Source organism: Schistocerca piceifrons, chromosome 1 (genome assembly GCF_021461385.2).
Source record: "Schistocerca piceifrons isolate TAMUIC-IGC-003096 chromosome 1, iqSchPice1.1, whole genome shotgun sequence".
Taxonomy (NCBI): Eukaryota; Metazoa; Arthropoda; class Insecta; order Orthoptera; family Acrididae; genus Schistocerca; species Schistocerca piceifrons.
In genome coordinates, this window is record NC_060138.1 from 1062145055 (window position 1) to 1062168714 (window position 23660).

A 23660-nucleotide genomic window follows, 5' to 3' on the forward strand; every position below is an offset into this window, starting at 1 on the left:
AAAGATGGCAGCGTTTCAATACAGCGAGCAAAAGGCTATTTTCAGTTTGTACAGAAACCAGACGGCAGTTATAAGAGTCGGGGGGCATGAAATGGAAGCAGTGGTTGAGAAGGGAGTGACACAGGGTTGCAGCCTATCCCCGATGTTATTCAATCTGTCTATTGAGCAAGCAGTAAAGGAAGTAAAAGAAAAATTTGGATTAGGAATTAAAATCCATGGAGAAGAAATAAAAACTTGTCAATGACATTGTAATTTTATCAGAGACAGCAAAGGGCATCGAAGAGCAGTCGAACGGAATGGACAGTGTCTTGAAAGGACGATATAAGATGAACATCAACAAGAACAAAACGAGGACAACGGAAAGTAGTCGAATTAAATCAGGTGATGCTGAGGGGATTAGATTAGGAAATGAGACACTTAAAGTAGTAGATGAGTTTAGCTATCGGCGGAACAAAATAACTGATGATGGTTGAAGTAGAAAGAATATAAAACGTAGATTGACTACGGCAAGGAAAGCGTTTCGGAAGAAGAGAAATTTGTTAACATTGAGCATAGATTTAAGTGTCAGGTGGTATTTTCTGAAAGTATTTGTATGGAGTGTAGCCATGTATGGAGGTGAAACATGGACGATAAATAGTTTAGACAAGAAGAGAATAGAAGCTTTCGAAATGTGGTGCTACAGAAGAATGCTGAAGATTAGATGGGTAGATCACGTAACTAATGAGGAGGTACTGAACAGAATTGGGGAAACGAGGAATTTGTGGCCCAACCTGACTAAAAGAAGGGATCGGTTGGTAGGACACGTTCTAAGGCATCAACAAAGGATCACCAATTTAGTACTGGAGGGAAGTGTGGAGGGTAAAAATCGCAGAGGGAGACCAAGAGATGAATACACTAAGCAGATTCAGAAGGATGTAGGTTGCAGTAATTACTCGGAGTTCAATAAGCTTGCACACGATAGAGTAGTATGGATAGCTGCATCAAACCAGTCTCTGTACTGAAGACCACAACAACAACAAAGCAACTTTTTCTAGCATGTCCCAGGTAGGAACACACATTAAATCACAAATTTGTCTTTTACAAAGCACCAAAAATGTTCTTCTTTGAGGAAGACATAGCATAACTACACTCATGGGTGTGCAGGGTCGGAGTGTGGTTGTAGAGGGAGGGGAGAGGAGAGAAAGGAGGGCTGGGTAATGGAGGAGGGCAACATGATAATGAAGTAGCAAAAAAGGTGGGGAGGTGGGGTTCAAGTGAGGAACATGAGAAGAATGTAAGTATATTATCAGTTGTAGTAAGAGAAAATTATAGAAATTGGACTGGAAACGACTATTCGTCATATTTTTAAATAATTTTTTTAAATAAATTTTTAAATAATTTTTTTAAATAAATAAGTACTACCATATTCGACAGAGAAAGGATATGTCATTCAGGATTAATCGTACAGATAATATATGCTACATTCTTGCCATGTTGCTCAGTTCATCCCCAACCCCCGCCTTTTTTTGCTCCTTCATCTTCATGCTGCTCCACCCTCCACCCCCCACCCCCCCCCCCCGTTTCCTTGCCCTCTATCCTTCCCGTTCTGCCCTCTCACACCCGTCCCCCTGTCGTCCATTCCGTGACGTAACCCAAGATGGCTGTCCTAAATTACCGAAATTCCAGTATCACACCACTACAACCACAAACGGAGGTACCAATGCTGGTATAGCGCATTCATGACAATATGGGGAGGCTGAGAGGGCCACTGGGATCCCACCATAGTGAACATCCAGTGTTCATGCACAAAGCATCGGTGACTTGATCACGTCATGTTGCGCACAGGCATGGAATGGGCTCCCCTATAACATCCTTATAACAGGCCCCACAAGTACTGCGATGTAATACCCATACTACAGATATCTCGCAAAATGGAAAAACAGTTAGGGTGCCAATTGAAAGAGTGAAACCAGCAAGGGTTTTATCATCGCCGATGCACGAAAGCACTCCTCCAGTTCAGGATGATCGAGGGTCAGGCGAACCTAACCCTATATGAACTGAAAAGATAACACCAAGATGCCAGAGGACTACAGAACAACAACCACATCGACACAGCTACCGGCTATTGGGCTGGACTAGGCAAATTCAAGCACCAACCACCCCTACATCTCAGGTGCCCCGCACTTTAAGGGGGGAGGGGGGAGGGAACAAGAGACCGACCAGTGAAGCTCATTGTTTATTCCTTGGAAGAATAGCTGATTTTTTATTGTTTGATGTTTATTCTTTGTTTTTGGTTTTTGTTTAGAGCTGTACTTCTGACTGTTAATCCGAGTAAATAACACTCTCTAAGTATATGTGGGTTTGATTTCTGACCAATAAATACTAATATTGTTGTTCACATTTAATGATTTTTACGTGCCAACATGGCACACAGCTTTGTAGTACTCGCCGTATGTGGCGCTGCTGTGTATTACTGTTCAGTGATTTTAAATATTTGGCAGTTTTGGTAAAGGTTTCAAAAAGTGTTAATTTTATTGTTGACTTATACTGTTATTGTATTATCTGTTGTATTCTTGATGGTTGGGCAACATTTTAATAAATAAAATAGGTTTCCTATATCCTGACAGGGCGCCTTCTACCCGAGGTCCCCTTACGGCAGCGGAAGTAGTAAACTGCCAATTATCTGTATGCGCTGTACTGTTCGTTGCACATTTTTGACATTGTTTTCACTTCTTTGGAAATACCATTTTTTACAATGTTACGTAAGTCTTGAAAACGTATGTTCTGTGTTTTTGGCATATGCTTAAAAATTTGGTAATACCGTGTTATACATGAGTGTAAATTTGATTTTCTGCCCTACAGGATGATTTGAAAATGCGTCTCGGACCGAAACTAGTCAACGAGTCAAAAAAAAAAAATTAAAATTTGCAACTGTAGACTGTTTTTCGCTGTATTGATCAACGGAAGTTACTGACCCTCAGCTAATCGAGCATGCTGGAAGTTCAGAATTATATCAGTCAAGAATCGGCTCGTTGTGGTACGCACACTCCGATTCAAGACGAAAGCTTTCTGCGTATCGCGGTGGCATTTAACGCGACAAGAACACCAATAAACCGTTCACTGCGTAATAACTACTGCAGCGCCGCACATTGGCACACCGCCTAAGTTGGCAGCAGTTGCAGAGCAGCACGAAAACTTTCGAATAACCATCGATAAGATCCAGTCAAAAAATCGCCAACGTCAAAACAAGACGAATTATTCCCGGCCAAGACGACTAATAAACGGAGGGTTGGGTAGGGTATGATCCGATCTTCCTGTAAACAGTCCGAAACAAACATTCTGTGGCAAATCCATTTTCTGCCACATTACACAGATGCCACTTTTATCAATCAGTTTTCTCACAAGCGTTTCATTTTAAAAATAAGGTAAATAAAATAATCTTACCTATATCAAAACATGTTTTGTTCACGTGTACGCGTACCACCCTAAATGTCCTTGTGTACCGTCAGTGGCACGTATGTCTAGGAACCTCTGACCTAGGGGGTAACCACGGAAGCCCCATGGATGACGCGCTTTTATATAGTGAAGTCGCAACGCTAGAATTGGCAGCTAACCCACAACGTAAACGAATGTAACTTATTGCGCACCAACAGGCGGAAGAAACCGTTACTGTATTATTATACGATTGCCGAACAGTCACTGGAAGCACTGACATCCCCGAAATATAGGTGAACATGTATACGGATTGATGTACAGTTGAATGACCATATAAAAGCAATCGCAGGAACGATAGATGCCAGACTGCGATTCATTGGGAGAATCCTGAGGCAGTGTAGTCTACCTACGAAAGAGGGTAGCTTACGAAACCCTCCTTCGACCTACATTCGAATATAGCTCATTAGTTTGGGACCCGAAGCGGATAGGATTGATAGAGGAAAGAGAGAAGATCCAAAAAAGAGCAGCGCGTTTAGTCACAGTTTCGTTAGTTAGACAGGTTCGTTTAATTTGCGCGAATGCTCCGTAGAGATGCTCATTCAACTCCGGTGGCAGACGCTACAAGAGGATCATTCTGCGTCACGATGTGGTTTACCGTTAAAATTACGAGATCGTACGTTCTTGTAAGAGTCAACCACATGTTATTCCTATTTATATCTTGCGAAAAGACCAAGAAGGTAAAACTGGAGAGATTCGAGCTCACACGGCCGCTTACCAATAACCGTTCTTCCCGTGCACCATTCGCGACTGGAACAGGAATAGAGGAGAAATGGCAACGGAACGCAAATTACCGTTAGCAACACACCATAGATGCCATGAAGCCATTAAATATCGTCATCCACTACCATTCATCAGAATGAGTCCACGAAGGACCGATATGGCGCTGTGGCTAAGATGTATAGTCTATTAAGTGGTTCTACCTACAGGGCAGTCATCGAAAAAACAGAAATATTATCTTGCTTTGTCCAAGGAAGTTTTATAGGCCTTCTGCTTTTCCTGATCTACATAAACGATTTAGGAGACAACCTGAGCAGCCCTCTTAGGTTGTTTGCGGATGATGCTGTCATTTACCGTCTTGTGAAGACATCAGATGACCAAAACAAATTGCAAAACGATTTAGACAAGACATCTCTATGGTGCGAAAGGCGGCAATTGACTCTAAATAACGAAAGTGTGAAGGAATCTGCTAAATTTTGGTTACATGATAAATTACACAAATTTAACTAAGTTCTTAGGGATTACAATCATGAGTAACTTAATTTGGACCGATCACATAGATAATGTTTTGGGTAAAGCAAACTAGAGACTACGTTTTATTAGCAGAACACTGACTCAAATGGAACAGGTCTACTGAAATGACTGCCTACGTGCGTCCTCTTGAGGAGTACTAATGTCGGTGTGGGATCCGCATCAGACAGGACCGATTTTGGGCATCAAAAAATTTCAAAGACGGGCAGCTCGTCTGGTACTACTCGAATAGAGGAAAGAGCGCCATGGTCATGACACGTGAATTGGGGTAGCAATCACTAAAACAAAACTGCGGCGGAATCTTCTCATGGCATGCTGTGGCCGAGCGGTTCTAGGCGCTTCAGTCCGGAACCGCGCTGCTGCTACGGTTGCAGGTTCGAATCCTACCTCGCGCATGGATGTGTCTGATGTCCTTAGGTTAGTTAGGTTTAAGTAGTTCTAAGTCTAGGGGACTGATGACCTCCGATGTTAAGTCCCATACTGCTTAGAGCCATTTGAACCAATTTTCTCATGAAATTTCAGTCATCAGCTTTCTCCACAGAATGTGAAAATATTTTGTTGGCGCCCACTTACGTAGGAAGAAATGATGATCATAATAAAATAATAGAAATGAGAGCACGCACGGGAAGACTGAAGTGTTCGTTTTTCCCGCGCGGTGTTGGAGAGTGAAAGGGTAGAAAAATAGCTAGAAGGTGGTTCCATGAACCCTCTATCAGGCACTTAATTGTGAACTGCAGAGTATGATGTAGATGTTGTAAAAAATTGCTTGAAAACACTGGAAGAAATGTCACGTGTGTTTCAGAGTGCTACCAGTCGTCCATCTAGAACAATGACTGTGCGTAAGGAGTTAAAAAGGATCGAACAGCTCCTTGTAAGCCACACGTTTCTGTAGTCAGTATTAAACGATATTTGCAGTGGTGCAAGGAGCGAGACCACTGGACAGTGGACGTCTGGAAAAGTGCATTGGAGTGACCAACCACGCCATACACTGTGACAATCCGATAGAATGTTTTGGTTTTGGCGAATGCCTGGAGAGCGTTATTGCCATCATGTGTAGTGCGAACAGTGAAGTATGGAGGTGGAGATGTTACGGTATAAGATTGTCTTTCGTTGTTAGGGCGTGGTCCCATTACTGCGCTTCAGAAAATGTTGAAAGCGGAAGGATTGAACACATTTTACAGCATTGTGTGCTGTGCACAGTGGGGGAACAGTTTGGCGATGATGATTGTGTCGGCATGACACAGTATCCCATCATAAAGCAGCACCTGCGAGGCCACGGTTGATGAAGAACAACATTCTTGCAATGGACTGGCTTGTCCAGAGTCCCGACCTGAATCCAATGGAAAACGTTTGGGATCAGTGATAATATCAACTTCGCTCCAGACCCCAGCGTGCAACATGATTATCTTCCCTGGTTTCGGCTCTAGAGGAAGAGTGGGCTGTCATTTCTCCACAGACATTCAGACACTTCATTGAAAATGTCCCGCGCAGAGTTCAAGCCGTCATAAAAGTGACGTGTGGACACACCCCGTATTAATGTCCAGTAATTGGTGTTCAGATACTTTTAATCAGATAGTATATAGTTTATCAATTACCTGTTCCCACACCGAGTCAGAGAGAAGAGCGAATAGAGAAACATGCGAACGTCCAAAATGACTGCGCCATTATGTGCTGCAGCACGGTAACGTGTTTTCGCCGACTGCTAATACACACATCAAAAAAAGTTCTGCATCACTTCGGTTCCGAGAGTTCCGAAACCAGTACAGAAAATTTGAATAGAGATCAACATAAACATCACTTCTGCCCTTTTTATTGCTCATGAAAACCACACATTGCATGTTGTACCACCATACAGCGAGACCTTCAGAGGTGGTGGTCCAGATTGCTCTACACACTGGTACCTATAATACCCAGTAGCACGTCCTCTTGCATTGATGCATGCCTGTATTCGTCGTGGCATACTATCCACAACTTCATCAAGCCACTGTTGGCTGGATTGTCCCACGCCTCAACGGCGATTAGGCGTAGATCCCTCAGAGTGGATAGTGGGTCACGTCGTCCATAAACAGCCCTTTTCAATCTATCCCAGGCATGTTCGATAGGGTTCATGTTTGGAGAACATGCTGGCCACCCTATTCGAGCGATGTCGTTATCCTGAAGGAAGTCATTCACGAGTTGTGCACGATGGAGGCGCGAATTGTCGTCCATGAAGACGAATACCTCGCCGATATGCTGACGATATGGTTGCACTATCGGTCGGAGGGTGGCATTCACGTATTACGGCGCCTTCCATGACCACCAGCGGCGTATGTCGGCCCCATATAATGCCACTCCGAAACAGCAAGGAACCTCCACCTTGCTGCACTCGCTGGACATTGTGTCTAAGGCGTTCAGCCTGACCGGGTTGCCTCCAAACACGTCTCCGACGATTGTCTGGTTGAAGGCATATGCGACACTCATCGGTGAATAGAACGTGATGCCAATCCTGAGCCGTCCATTCGGCACGTTGTTGGGCCCATTGGGTCCATCTGTACCGCACTGCATGGTGTCGTGGTTGCAAAGATGGACCTCGCCATGGACGTCGGGAATGAAGTTGCGCATCATGCAGCCTATTGTGCACAATTTGAGTCGTAATACGACGTACTGTGGCTGCACGAAAAGCATTATTCAACATGGTGGCGTTGCTTTCAGGGCTCCTTCGAGCCATAATCGGTAGGTAGCGGTCATCCACTGCACTAATAGCCCTTGGGCGGCCTGAGCGAGGAATGTCATCGATAGTTCCTGTCTCTCTGTATCTCCTCCATGTCCGAACAACATCGCTTTGGTTCACTCCGAGATGCCTGGCCACTTCCCTTGTTGAGAGCCCTTCCTGGCACAAAGTAACAATGCGGACGCAATCGAACAACGGTATTGACCGTCTAGACATGGTTGAACTACAGACAACACGAGCCGTCTACCTTCTTCCTGGTGGAATGACTGGAACTGATCGGCTGTCGGACCTCCTACGTCTAATAGGCGCTGCTTATACATGATTGTTTACATCTTTTGGCGGGTTTAGTGACATCTCTGAACAGTCAAAAGGACTGTGTCTGTGATACAATATCCACAGTCAATGTCTATCTTCAGGATTTCTGGGTACCGGGGTGATGCAAAACTTTTTTTGATGTGTGTAAGAGGGAAGCTTAACTGGAAGGTGATTTAAGACCTTTTATTTCTCTCGATCTCACACTCTCTGGCTAATAGCTTTCCTCTTTCTCATCCAACAGTATTCGACAGGACTCCTTCCAAATCGAAGATAATTCCTAACTCGACGACTTCTTCTAATCCAAGGCAACAGATTTCTTCTAATGTATAACCCAGAGGGTGTGTCTGAAGGGTCAAAGATGATGGAGGTGGATGTTATCGATTAATTACAGTGTGCTGTCTCACCCTTTGCGTCTATGCCGTCATCCAGGATGCGCTATTTTCGTGATTTGCCACATTTAATTTATTTTAACTTTGTGGCCGTCTTTCGATCCTGTCGTTACAGCAAACAGGGAGGGAAGACATGTGCACCCATGTGACTCTGAATCGTGCAAACTTTCTTCTGTGTGTTACCGTATTTTAACAGTTTGCATATCGTATTTTCTGAGGCGTAAATTAGGAATTCATCCAGAATTAGCCTGAGCGAGCACGGAAAATGTCTTAAAACACACACGGAGGCTGGATGCTGTACCAGGAAAGTTGTCGTTAATCCGCCGTATGGATTCGATCCTGTTTTGGCTCACTTCCATATCTCACAAGTTAGCTCCGATTGCGTCTAGTACGCTAGTCATCATGAATGAAAACTTTTCCGTAACTAAAATACGCTACCATTAGTAAACGGATACGTAATCCGTGTGTTCAGTGTCTGCCTATACCGGTCCGCAAGTCGTGGTTAGTCTGAGCGCTGAACGGTTAATAAAGCGTGACGCCAGTAAGCTTTACCCAGCTGCACCGACCTTCCGCGTCCTCGGCGCCTTATTGCGAAACAGTCTTCTTTATCTCGCCGGCTGGCATCCGCTGACGTCCTTCACAGGCGGTCGGTTATCCGGCTAAGCCGCGCCGGCCCTGTCGCTGCAGCTGCTCCGGGCAACAACACTAAATAAACTCCGGCGTCCTCAGGTGCTTCAGGGGTCGCAGGCTAACACTTTCTTCTGATCGTCATAAAATTTGTGCCTTGATCTAATATTGGTGATACAAGTTGCAACCAATATTTTAAAATTCTGGCTTGTTACTGACATTTTAATAATGTCAGGGATGCTTTGGACTTCGAAGGCCAGTTGAGTGGAATGTACCGGGTGATCAAAAAGTCAGTATAAATTTGAAAATTGAATAAATCACGGAATAATGTAGATAGAGAGGTACAAATTGACACACATGCTTGGAATGACATGGGGTTTTATTCGAACCAAAGAAATACAAAAGTTCAAAAAATGTCCGATAGATGGCACTTCATCTGATCAGAATAGCAATAATTAGCTTAACAAAGTAAGACAAAGCAAAGTTGATGTTCCTTACAGGAAATGCTCAATATGTCCACCATCATTCCTCAACAATAGCTGTAGTCGAGGAATAATGTTGTGAACAGCACTGTAAAGCATGTCCGGAGTTATGGTGAGGCATTGGCGTCGGATGTTGTCTTTCAGCATCCCTAGAGATGTCGGTCGATCGCGATACACTTCAGGTAACCCCAAAGCCAATAATCGCACGGACTGGGGTCTGGGGACCTGGGAGGCCAAGCATGACAAAAGTGGCGGCTGAGCACACGATCATCACCAAACGACGCGCGCAAGAGATCTTTCACGCGTCTAGCAATATGGGATGGAGCGCCATCCTGCATAAACATCGTACGTTACAGTAGGTGTTTATCAGCCAGGCTGGGGATGATTCTGTAATATATCGGCGTACCTCTCACCTGTCACGGTAGCAGTTACAAAACCATAATCACGCATTTCCTCGAAGAAAATAGGCCCGATAACGGTAGATGTGGTAAATCCAACTCATACCGTGACTTTCTCGTCGTGCAATGGAGTTTCCACGACAGTTCTAGGATTTTCGGTAGCCCAAATTCTGCAGTTGTGGGCGTTGACAGACCCTCGGAGCGTGAAGTGAGCTTCGTCGGCCCACAACACGTTACTCAACCAATCGTCATCTTCCGCCATCTTTTGAAACGCCCACACCGCAAAATCCCTCCGCTTCACTAAATCGCCAGGTAACAGTTCATGATGCCGATGGATTTTGTACGGATAGCATCGGAGGGTACTCCTAAGTGACAACCAAACAGTAGTGTATAGAATGCCGGTGCGACGTGCGACTGCACGAGCGCTGACTTCCCCGTGCATAGACGAACCCACTACAGTCTCCATTCTTCCTGAACTGTCTCAGCAGCATTACGCCTTGTGCTCGGTTGGCCACTACGGGGTCTATCGTCTAAACAACCCGTGGCTTCGAACTTCGAAATCATTCTCGTCAAAGCTGCATTTTCAACGGACCTCTACCCGTTCGAATCCCCTTCCTATGGCGATAGGATCGTAACGCTGAACTAGCACATTCCCCATTCTGATAATACAGCTTCACTAAAAGCGCCTTTTCAGGTAACGTCAACATGCTGCGACTGCTGGCGCATCTGATTTTCTCTCACATTATAGCTCCTTTTATACACGATTGTCATGCGCAGTGACCGTCGTTTTGCTGTCCAGCGCCATCTGTTGCACATTTTGTGAACTTTTTTTGTCCTAATTAAACCCCATGTCACTTCAAGCATGTGTGTCAATTTTTACCTCTCTATCTACATTATTCTGTGGTTTATTAAGTTTTCAAATTTATACTGACCTTTTGATCACCGGTATAGTGTACAGAAAAAAAAGATGTAAGATGGACACCAATAAAAGTAAAGGGTAATGGGGTGTAGTCGATTTACAACAGGTCATGAGGATTGAATTAGAATAGGGAAAGAGATATCGGAAGTGGTAGACCAGCTTTGTTATTCGGGTAGCAGAATAATTTACGACGTCAGAAGTAAGCATATACAATGTAGACTGGAGTAGCAAGAACAGGTGATCTGAAAATGAGAGTTTCGAAAATCGAGTAGTGTTAGCACACATTTTTTTGAAAGATTTTGTGTGGAATGCAGCCTTCTAGGGAAGTGAAACGTAGAAGGCAAATAGTACAGACAAGAAGAGAATAATGTGCTGTTACAGAAGAGTACTGAAGATTTTATGGGTAGATCGGAAACCAGTGAATGGGTACTGAATGGAGTAGGAGAGGACAGAAACGTATGGTATATCTTGACTAAAGGGTTAGTTTGATTGAACAAAACAACAGCAACAACAACACCAGTATTTACGAGAACCGAATATCGCACCCAACAACACCACTTAGACGTGAAGGCCCCACACACTGCGGGAACTCTTTCAATCGTGACGTCAGCGAGAAGTAGGGATGGGAAAATCCGACCGGTTAAACGCGAGACCGGTATATTTAGGGATTCGTTTGGTCTCTGTTATAACAGATGATCTTTTTTTTTTATTTGCTAATAACTGTTTAAAAAACCAATTCATCGATTAGCCATGGCAAAGTGCTTGGTTTGAAATATTGCGTTATTACAGGAAATCGGAAAAGCGAACATTGCTACGTTAATAACAATACCGACAGAAACAAGCAACAAACACATAGTATATGAATTGGTACAACATTGCTGAGATAACAATGTCACTGTTAGCGTGTGTCGTGGCTTAATGTACGCGTGAACGTACAATGTGCGAGACCTACCCCCACCTGCTCTGTAAAGTACATTACTGGCCATTAAAATTGCTACACCAAGAAGAAATGCAGATGATAACGGGTATTCATTGGACAAATATACTAGAACTGACATGTGATTACATTTCCACGCAATTTGGGTGCATAGATCCTGAGAAATCAGTATCCAGAGCATTCACCTCTGGCGGTAATAACGGCCTTGAAACGCCTGGGCATTGAGTCAAACAGAGCTTGGATGGCGTGTACAGGTACAGCTGCCCATGCAGCTTCAGTATTATACCACAGTTCATCAAGAGTAGTGACTGGCGTATTGTGACGAGCCAGTTGCTCGTCCACCATTGACCAGACGTTTTCAATTGGTGAGAGATCAGGAGAATGTGCTGGCCAGGGCAGCAGTCGAACATTTTCTGTATCGAGAAAGGCCCGTACAGGACCAGCAACATGCGGCCGTGCATTATCCTGCTGAAATGTCGGGTTTCGCAGGGATCGAATGAAAGGTAGAGCCACGGGTGGTAACACATCTGAAATGAAACGTCCACTGTTCAAAGTGCCGTCAATACGAACAAGAGGTGACCAAAACGAGTAACCAATGGCATCCCATACCATCACGCCGGCTGATACGCCAGTATGGCGATGACGAATACATGCTTCCTATGTGCGTTCACCGCGATGTCGCCAGACACGGATGCGACCATCATGATGCTGTAAACAGAACCTGGATTCATCCGAAAAAATGACTTTTTGCCATTCGTGCACCCTGGTTCGTCGTTGACTACACAATCGCAGGCGCTCCTGTCTGTGATGCAGCGTCAAGGGTAACCGCGGCCATGGTCTGCGAGCTCATAGTCCATGCTGCTGCAAACGTCGTCGAACTGTTCGTGCAGATGGTTGTTGTCTTGCAAACGTCCCCATCTGTTGACTGAGGGATCGAGACGTGGCTGCAGGGTCCGTTACAGCCATGCGGATAAGATGCCTGTCATCTCGACTGCTAGTGATACGAGGCCGTTGGGATCGAGCACGGCGTTCCGTATTACCCTCCTGAACCCACCGATTACATATTATGCTAACAGTCATTGGATATCGACCAACGCGAGCAGCAATGTCGCGATACGATAAACCGCAATCGCGTTAGGCTACAATCCGACCGTTATCAAAGTCGGAAACGTGATGGTACGCATTTCTCCTCCTTCCACGAGGCATCACAACAACGTTTCACCAGGCAACGCCGGTCAACTGCTGTTTGTGTATGAGAAATCGGTTGTAAACTTTCCTCATGTCAGCACGTTGTAGATGTCGCCACCGGCGCGAACCTTGTGTGAATGCTCTGAAAAGCTAATCATTTGCATATCACAGCATCTTCTTCCTGTCAGTTAAATTTCGCGTCTGTAGTACGTCCTCTTCGTGGTGTAGCAATTTTAATGGTCAGTAGTATAGTACAGACAAGAAGAGAATAATGTGGTGTTACAGAAGGGTACTGAAGATTGTATGGGTAGATTGGATACCAGTGAATGGGTACTGAATGGAGTAGGAGAGGACAGAAACGTATGGTATATCTTGACTAAAGGATTAGTTTGATAGCACACAACAGCAACAACAACACCAATATTTACGAGAACCGAATATCGCACCCAAGCAACACCACAGAGACGTGATGGTCTCAAACTGCGGGAACTCCTTAAATCGTGACGTCAGCCAGAAGTAGGGATGGGAAAATCCGACTGGTTAAACGCGAGACCGGTGTTTTTAGGCATTCGTTTGGTGTCTGTTATAACAGATGGTCTTTATTTTTTTACTATCAACTGTTTAAAAAACCAAATTATCGATTAGCCACGGCGAAGTGCTAAAATTTTTCGTTTTTAAATAAACCTTTTTTAACAGAGGTGTAATTTTATTCGTAAAATTTTGCATTGGTTTGAAATATTGCGTTATTACAGGAAATGAGAAACGCGAACATTGCTAATTTAATGACAATACCGACAGAAACAAACAACAATCACATAATATATGAATTGGTACAACAATGCTGAGACAATAATGTCACTGTTGGCGTGTGTCGTGGCTTAATGTACACGTGAACGTACGATGTGGAAGAGCTGCCCGCACCTGCTCTGTATAGTAGTTTCCCGCTTTCTGCAGCGGACATACGTTGAAGCACAATGCTTCATTTGCTTCATAAGGTTAAAGACTTGTCTTTCATGCCTATGTAATAATAAAAGTGAAAGGATGTTATGCTAACTGTAATAAATTAAAAACTTAACAACAATTCATTCATAGTATTCAATAAAAACAGAAAGTAGCCGATCTGCTCCCAGTGTCTACATAATAGGCAATTAGCTGCGTGTACCACTTGAAAACGTACAAATTAACACGAAAAAAAGAGTTTTCTATCTCAGTTTTCACGCTTCAGCGCCGACTACTCATATTGCCCAAACTGTGATATGATCCCCGGTTAGGACATGATTTTTCAGCAGAGTTTCATAAAATTAGAACCAATATGAGAATAGTTGTGATTTTTTGTAGTATTCACCCATCTATTACTTTTCAAGAAAAGCAGCGAACAGTGGAGGGGCTACGTTTTCATTTATTTGCCTATTTAATTTTATACATTGATTATAGATATGTTCAAACTGAGAGAGTAAACCTTTGTTCGATTTATACGTTTATTACAGGATATAATAGGAATAAAAATTCTGAACTCGATTATTTCAGAAACCGGTTATATTGAGCGGTTTTAAAGTTAGATTAAACTGGTGTGGAAAAAGTCGATGTGAGTGAAAACCGGTTGTTTCACCGATAACTGCCAGGTCTAGCGAGAAACGGCGATAGCCAACGAGCGTCTTTTGCCACCACAACAACGTGTCGGGTATAAACAACTCGTTGAACTGTGCGATCGTTACGAGATAGTTATTTGTGTACACAAAAATCATATAACATTTTACTAAGTTAAGTTTATGTGAGTTTCGCGCAGTATAATCTTCTACTATTCGAGCCAGTTGCCCATGTACATATCTATTACAAAAAAAATTTAATTTTGCATCTGAAATTCGGCACTGGTGCGAAACCGTTCATGTGGAAATAAGGGAAAGAGATCTGGAGACTGAATGTGGACTGTTTTGTATAACTCTATCTCTCACCACGGACAACGCAGTGGCCGACGACCTTCATTTAACGGCCGAGAGCAGCGGCGTTAGCGTAGAGTTGTCACCGCTATCAGAAAAGCAACAGTTTGAAATAATCACAGAAATCGATATGGCACATACAACGAATGTGTCCTTTAGGACAGCGCTGCGGAATTTGATGTTAATGGGTTATGGCAGCAGATGACCGACGTGAATGCATTCGCTAACAGCACGACATGGCTTGCAGCGCCTCAGCTGGGCTTGTGACCGTATCGGTTGGATGACTGGAAAACCGTAGTATGGTCGTACGAGCCCTGATTTCAGCTGGAAAGACCTGATGGTAGTTTCGAGTGTGGCGCAGACCCCACGAAGCCATGGACCTAAGTTGTCAACAAGGCACTGTGCAAGTTTGTGGTGGCTTCATAATGGTGTGGGCTGTATGTACATGGAATGGACTGGATCGTCTGGTCCAACTAAACCGATCACTGACTGTAAATAATTACGTTCGCCTGCTTAGAGACAATTTGCTGTCATTCAACGACGGATTTTTAATCGATGACTCTGCGCCATGTCATGGGACCACAATTGTTGGCGACTGTTTTGAAGAACATTGTGGACAGTTCGAGCGAATGATTTGGGCACCCACATCGCCCGATTTGAATCCCTTTGAACATTGATGGGACATAATCAAGATATCAGTTCTTGCACAAAATCCTGCACCAGCAACACTTTTGCAATTACAGACGGCTGAAGAGGCAGCAAGGCACATTATTGCTGCAGGGGACTTCAAACGACTTGTTAAGTCCATGTCATGTCGAGTTGCGACTTGTAGAGTCCATGCCAGTCTAGTTGCTGCTCTGCAGCGGTCGAAAGGAGGTCCGATATGATATTTTGAGTTATCCCATGACTTTTGTCACGTCAGTGTATATGATACGAGTGTTCCTGACCGAAATTACTGCAGCTCTAATCCCATAGTTAGGTTTTCTGAAGAATTTAAAGTAACAATCACATCTCGATGACGCTGCTCCCAGCGTTGCCTTATGTACGCAACTGTTGTTAATCGCTGCTTAAAAAATTAAACTGTACTGATTGTAAACAATTTTTACTTGGGCAGTATATGTTAATGACTGAGTTGGACTGTGTAGTTGAAAACGTAAATATGGGAAGGCTTGAAATGTCCAACTGCGACATCAGTGCTTCCAGTGACATTTGCTATTATCATTTTTAGAAAAATGCTGAAACATAAAAATTAGTGAGTTTTGCTGAGGTTAGGTACCGATCGACAATACGTCGTTGATTATGTTCATGAAGTTCTTGTGTTAGCAGAGAATTGTGTGAATACAACAGACTGCAAAATACATGTCTCAAATTTGTTGTATAAAAATATTGCTTGGATACGTGTGAATCTTTTAGTGAACAAGTGCCTATACATTTAAAAGTGCTCCAGATATTCGTAACAGTACATACTCACGAAAATCACTCATTTTTTCAAAGACGTGAGCAGCTTTGTTTACAAACCTCCTTGTCATGTATATCCTCTGTACCACGTAAACTGCACAGCAATAAAGCGTTGTTAAATGTTTCTGTCTCATTTCGGCTTAAACAAATGCATGCGTTTTTTGTGTTGACTAACCTCATTTAATAATCAACTCAAAACTCGCTAATTTTACGAGCCAAACAGTTATTTTCGTACCAGCTGATTTATGTTATAATCGCCACCTGTTTGTGACGTCATACTAAGGTCGTTTGCCCTCCTTCTAGGACCCTGGTGATTTTGAACCAAGCCGGTGCCAGTACCGACTTCGCCCGTTAGGTGCCTCTTCCGGTGTTGCAAAACAGTGTGTCACGTAGCAACTTGGTGACGTCGCGCACACATCTATTTTTGTTGGATTCATTACGTCGTTCTCTATGTCTGCGAAACGGCTATCCTTACTTGGTGCACCAGCTTAATTACAGAACTGAACAGTGTGTATTTTCCTGAAACAATGTATATGTGCATTGTTATTGTGGTTTCTCGAGACAAAAACGTTCTCGTTCTCTATTGGTGGAAGGTTGTCCCAATACTTGCTACTTCTCATCAATTTCTCCTACGGTAAAAACAAGAACATGGACGTATATTAACACTGGTATATGTTACGTCAGAAGGAAGACCAGTAGTGAATTTGAAGGGGTCGGCGGAAGAAGTCGCTGAACCTCAGTTCCGTGGGAATTTGTCTAATCACGCCATCTATTTTGCTTTCAACTGCACTACATGCTGGCATCAGGCGTTTCTATTCGAACTGCTGGAAATTGTTTTTTGGTTATATACATTGTTGTGCAGTTCATTATTTACGTTGTTGCTTTTGGATGAGAACAGCGTCGCCGCTCAACGTGGCAGTAACGCCGAAATATTCTAATCGAGTAAATAGGTGTATGTTTGGTGAGGATGTTAATGATGACAGCGATCCATATACTGGTTACAGGGGTGCAGGTACTGGTTACATACCAGGAAATATACCAGATGTTTAAGATACCATTAGTATGCCTCAGCATTATATTGCTACCAGTCTAATCCCAAAAGATTTAGACACACCGTTTGTGAAAATTTTGGGAAATTGTCTAATGTTAGAAGTGTTAGATACAATATGATATTTATCAGTAAATTCCTGTAAGGTTGTTACTCACTAATTCGTTTTAACTTTAACGACAGAAAAGTATAATAAATAACTTCGAGCGTTAGCGTTGTTTTGGCTCAAACAATGAACCCAGTTTTATTTCTCTACAGGCGCCTGTGTGTACTTATTTTTAAGAGGGAGTAAAGCCTACGTCCACTGAAAGATAAGCAGGAAGCAGGTGACCACATCCTGCACGAGATAGACCACAACAGTCCTGAAAAAGAAAAGGAAGTATTTTTAAAAAAGACAGGAAACAAATAAAGAAGAACTGAAAGCAGATCTTACGAAAACTAAAAGGGGAAACAGTTCCTCGTCACCCTGTTGGGGAACTGTGTACTTGTTCATTGTAGCGAGCAGAAATACTGTCATATGTTAAGAACGAAAATTTATTGGCTTCTGGCATCTGGCAGACCAATAAAATTCGTGTTTATGCGGTCTTAAAAAAACACATCCTATGAAAAGGAGGTATGGCTATGCCTTGCCACAATCTTCATGTTCACAAAGTTCTATCACTTTAATTTAGAAGGGCAATTGCAACGTGTGTACAGACCGTCTTTTCTGGCGGTCCGTGTTCTTCCCCATAATACGTTTGAACAACTTATTAAAACAACTTAAATCGCAATGCTTTCCAAAAAATGATCAAGGGTCAAGGCTATCCAGAAACCTATCAAAAACATGTCTACATACGGGAGATGTTACAGCCAAATGCAAAGCCCGCATAAAGTGTATTATAATATTATCTTGAATAAGACAGCTTTATGTCGTGATTACTATCTAAAGCACTGCAAACAAAAAAGGTCAACATGTCAGTGAAGCCAAATACAGAACGACGTTTTGTCGGTTATATAATATTGGATTTCAAATACCAAAGTCAGATACTTGCAAGACTTGTGATAGACTCCACATTGTACTTACCAATCCGACGAGTACTGAGGATGAGAAGAAAGAGGTCCTTAAAGAAGAAGAGCTGAAGCCCTGAGGATCAAAATTCAAGAAAAAAGTGTCAAAGCTAAAGAAAACTAAAAAAAATACACGACCTTTCCATCGACGTGCAGAAAACATTTCCCAGATCAAAACTTTCTTGTCGTCTTGCTTATTATTTGTTCAAGATCCGGAGATATAAAGTAAGCATTCACGGCTATGCTGCAGATGTCGCGTTTATGTTCATGTGGGACTAGAGTGTTGCTGGTATGGGCAACCACGACATGGATAGCTGTTTAGGAAGTGTCTGCAATGTGAAGATAAACAGTAAGTCGTTGGTCATATTTCCGCTGAAGAGACAGCTTACAATACACTTGTCTTCCCTCTTCTGGAGCATTACTGTGCGGTGTGCGATCTGCATCAAAAAAATTCAAAGAAGGGCAGCTCGTTTTGTATTATCGCGAAATAAGGAAGAGAGATTCATGGATACGACACAGGAACTGGGGTGGCAGTCATTAAAGCACAGGGGTTCCCACTGCGGCAGGACCTTCTCATGAAATTTCAATCATCAGCTTTCTCCTTAGAGTGTGAAAATATTTTGTTGACGCCAACCTGCGTAGGGAGATATGATCATCGTAATAAATTATGAGAAATCGGAGATTGGCACACAAAGAATTAAGTGTTCGTTTCTCCCGCGCGCTGTGAACGGCAGAGAAGTCGCTTAAAGGTGGTTCGATGAACCCTCTGCCTGACACTTAATTGTGAATTGTGGAGTAATCATGGAGATACAGGTGCAGAGGCGTCGCGATAGCGCTATGAGCAGATTAGTCCAGCAAATTCAACTACTTTTCTTTTAACCTAGTTACAACGTTTCTTATTATGTGAATGAAGGAAGCTCAAGACTTAATGACCGCATTGACAATGAAGTCATTGTAGACGGAGCACAAGTTCGGAAATGGTAATTTCATGGGAACCATCCCCATGTTTGCCAAGAGACTGCGTATGACAATCCTGAAAACCAGCTCCATGTGAATATCAACTGAAGTTTCGGATGCTTGGCTTTTCAGAAGAAGTCGATCGCTGGCACATCCGATGATCGAAATGGTCATGGGGACGGACCACCACAAGCAGCCCAATTTTGCCCAACCTCTACATCAATGGTTGTTACCAGCATCGAGAGCAAAGTGCGTGCCAGCGTTAAATACAACCACAACGGAAATTGGGATAACCAACCGAATGGTTGCTCTTAATGGGCCACTTACGGTAAGTCATACATGTCTACATCTACAGGGTGTCCCGGAAGGAGCCGGCCGTTGTGACCGAGCGGTTCTAGGCGCTTCAGTCCGGAACCGCGCTGCTGCTACGGTCGCAGTTTCTAATCCTGCCTCGGGCGTGGATATGTGTGATGTCCTTAGGTTAGTTAGGTTTAAGTAGTTCTAAGTCTAGGGGACTGATGACATCAAATGTTTTGTCCCATAGTGCTTAGAGCCATTTGAACCATTTGTCTCGGAAGGAATAATCAATATTCAGGAATATGACAGGAACGATCATTTCAAAGGAAAAAGTTCAGTAAACATGGGCTTCAAAACGCATGCCTAAAGAGCTAAGAGGGCTCCTTCATCTTCGATTCTGTAAAACGAATCTCTTCTCTTCAAGGTAAACACTTTAAAGCCTCCATTTACAGAATATTTTTTCTTGTTTTGGTCCATACCATAACCTCTCAAAACATGGAAGCGGAGAACTTGCTGTAGGGTAAACTTGTTCCGCAGCATCGAACATGAAAACGTGCTCATAGTTCTTAAGATTTCATTTTAGAGCCGATGTTTACTATATTCTTTCTGTTGTATTTCTGAAAACTGACCATTCCTGGTGGAAGAACCTGTATATTTTGCAAGCTACCTTATGAAGTGTGGTGGAGGGTATTCTGCGTACCCCTGTCCTGTGCTCGGGAATAACGACTGCTGGTAAACAGCCGTGTGATCTTGAATCTCTCTAATTTTAGCCTCCTGTTCTTCCCGTGAGATATGCGCAGGAGTAAGCAATATAATGGGTTGCCTCTTCTAGAAACGTACGTTCTCGGGTGAAACTTCGATAGTTTGTCGTAGGTTTCGGACTCATCCCGTATACGCTCTTATACTTCGCTGATGCCGCACTAAGCTCGGTCACTGGCATATCTGGCTACAGACGAGGTATGATAAAGGTAACGGGAAATTTTTAATTTTGTAGGCTTTATAAATCCGATTTTCGATTTCTTTTCATCTTGTTGGTACACATGTTCCTGATCTATGTTCGCGTTTTCAGTTGTTTTGAATATTTAGTTTATTGTTGACAGTCGCAAAGTTTCTATATGTTTTCGAGTGCTCGGCGGATGTTTACTTTCGAAAGAGATTGCTCCAAGAATTTGCATTAAATTTTGCTTGAAAAGTGTAATAAAGTACAGCACCGCATTCCAAATGTTGACTGTAGATTTTGGCGAATTTACTTTGAGTAAGACAACAGTTTACGAGTGGTATAAAAGTTTCAAACGAGGTTGAGAAGACGTTGAAGACGACTACCACCTTGGACGCCCTGGCGCAACAATTACTAACGACAATTTGGAAGAAGTAAAGAAAATGGTTCTGGAAAATTGCCGAACCAACTTCAGAGAGTTTGGTGATGATGACGGCTTATCCTTTGGCTCATGCCAAGCAATTTTTCGGATGTTTTCGGCATAAGACGTGTACCAACAAAGTTTGTTCCGAAATTGCTGAGTTTCGACCAAAAACTATACCACGTTGACGTCTCTCAGGAATTGCTGAATGAAGTAGAAAACGATCCAGAACTTCTAAAGAAGGCCATAACAGGTGAAGAAACATGGATTAAAGGCTATGACGTCGAAACCACGGCCAAGTCGTCGCAATGGAAACTGTGTGAAGAGCCAAGACCGAAAAAAATTCGATAAGTTCGATCACATGCGAAGGTTCTTCTCACTGTTTTCTTCGATTACAATTAAATAGTGCGTCATGAGTTCCTGCCTTAATGGTCGTACGGTCAGTAAGGAATACAACCTAGAAGTTATGTACCGTTTGCGTGAAACAATCCGAAGAAAACTACCAGAATTGTGGCAAAACCACCCGTGGAAAGTGCATAACGTTAGTGTCCCCACTCACATCTCAATGCTCGTTCGTGATTTTTTGGCAAACAACAAAACTGTTATGTCACCTCAGCCACTGTATTCGCCGGACATGGCCTGCTGCGACTTCTTCCTGTTCCTGAGACTGAAGAGAACCACGAAAGGACGTCGTTTTGCCACCATTAATGGGATAAAAACGGAATCGGTGATGCAGCTGGGCACCATAACGGAAAGTGAGTTTCAGAAGCGCTTGCAAGATTGGAAAAAATGCTGGTACAGGAGTATTATATCTGAGAGGGATTACTTTGAAGGGGACAAAGTTGATGTTGCTGAATCAGTAAAGAATATTTAAGAAAAACAAAAAATCCCGTTACTTTTTGATCACACCACACATACCAGGTACTGACGCAGAGTTCAGTGTCGTTCCCTACACGCTATTCTATAGTAGGGATAGCGGTTATCATTGAAACAACCGGCTTTTCAGTTATATCGGTTTTCTTGCGTACCAGTTTAACCTGACTATTAACACCGATCAAAATAACCGGTATCTGAAATAACCGACGTCGGTTTTTTATTCTTATTATTTCCTGTAATAAACAGAAATGGAACAAAGATTAAAAATTTTTGCCTTAGTTTCAAGATGCATAGAATCAAAATATTAAATTGAATAGGGAAATAAAAGAACTTATTCCGTCGACCGTTCGCTGCTATTTCGAAAAGTGTTAAGTGGTTGAATACTACAAAAAATAACCAGTATGCTCCTATTGATTCTAACTTTTGAAACTCTGCTGGAAAATCATGCTGTAATCGGTGATCTTATCAATATTTGGGCATTACAGGTAGTACGTGCTACAGGGTGCAAAGTAACATTGAAGAACTATATTTTTCGTGTTAATTTACCTGTTTTCAAGGGCTACAAGCAGATAAAGATAAATTATGACTTTATGTGGACACAGACAACAAATTAGCTACTTTCTATTTTTATTGTATACTCTGAAGAAACTGTTGTCAAGTTTTAATTTATTACTCTTACCATTATTTCCTTCCTCTTTTATTATTTCATGGAAGTGGCACACAAATCGCTAATGTTTTAAAGAAAATGAAGCACTGTACTTCATTGTTGCGTCACTGAACTCTTTTCCCATTTTTTATAATAACGCAATTTCAAACCAATGCAAATATTACGAACATAGTTACTCCTTTTTAAAAATGGTCTATTTAAAAACGAAAAGCTTTTAGCACTACTGCTAAGGCTAATTGATATTCCGATTTTTCTCACTCGGCTATTAGCAAAAAAATAAAAGAAAGCACCTGTTATAACCGAGATCAGACAAATACTGAAAAAAAACGGTTATTCAGAAATAAAATACCGTATCGTTTTTAACCGGTTTGGTTTTTCCCATCCCTGTTCTGTTGTGCGGGCTACACGTTACGAATATGAGTACGCTGATGAGTGTGCCTACTCATGTTAATAGTGAAACGATAAAACTGAGTGCACAGTATTTGACAGTGGTGAGCAGCTGAACGCAAGGTTTTATACGTACAGCAGAGCCGCGTCGCGTGGCGTTGCCAGCGCAGCTGCGCCGTTGTAACTACTGCCTGGCGCCTCGCTACACCCACACTATGTAGTTGGCCGTTCGTAGCCACGGTCGCAGCGCCACACACTGACGTGGAGTTACCTCACTCGCCAGTCGCTGACGCTCCGTCTCCAGCGAGACGGACGTGTTGCTGTTTCATACGCCGCTGACGACCGTCTCATTGTTGCAACAAAACTCATTAGCCTATCTGCAATAACATTCTTCTGATGGATTGACCCTCACAAAACTCGTACTGTTTCTAATACAGAGCGCATAGCGTCAGTGCAAGAAATGTTACGTCAGCCTGGGCGAGATGTTTACTTCATCATAGCACCAACTTCCCCTCAAAATTACTTACAGGAAAAATTGCGCTTCTTTTTGTTACTGGTCGACCTGCTTACTTTTTCGCTGAAAATTAGACGTTTAGGCCAGTTGTCACAGCACACCCTCAATGGGCGGTGGTACCATATTAATATTCCATAACCAAATCCGACGTGTGTGAAAATTACCAAACTATCAGCTTAGTAAGTCAGGTTTGCAAAATACTAACGCGAAATCTTTGCAGAGGAATGGAAAAAAAGTGGTAGAAGACGACCTCGAGTTCGTGGTTTAAGTCACATCTACAGAACAGGAAGCAAAAAGTCTCTTTATATGCTTCAAGTGGTTCAAAGGAGATTGCCACTTCATCTCACTGGGATGAAATTACATTAGGTGTTCCACAAGGTTCGATCATGGGTCCTCTCCTGTCCCTGATATATGTGAATGACCTCCC

The 23660-nt window shown here is 42.9% G+C and overlaps 1 protein-coding gene across 1 annotated transcript in view; it reads right to left on the reverse strand.

The window, feature by feature from the left end:
* The window catches only part of LOC124753135 (small integral membrane protein 14), an 86506-nt gene extending 63524 nt beyond the window's left edge, over window positions 1–22982 (reverse strand). Inside the window, exon 1 of the mRNA XM_047249016.1 lies at window positions 22856–22982. The gene's annotated coding sequence lies outside the window, so the exon portion shown is untranslated. The remainder of the gene's footprint in view (window positions 1–22855) is intronic.
* Window positions 22983–23660: the final 678 nt, after the last annotated feature.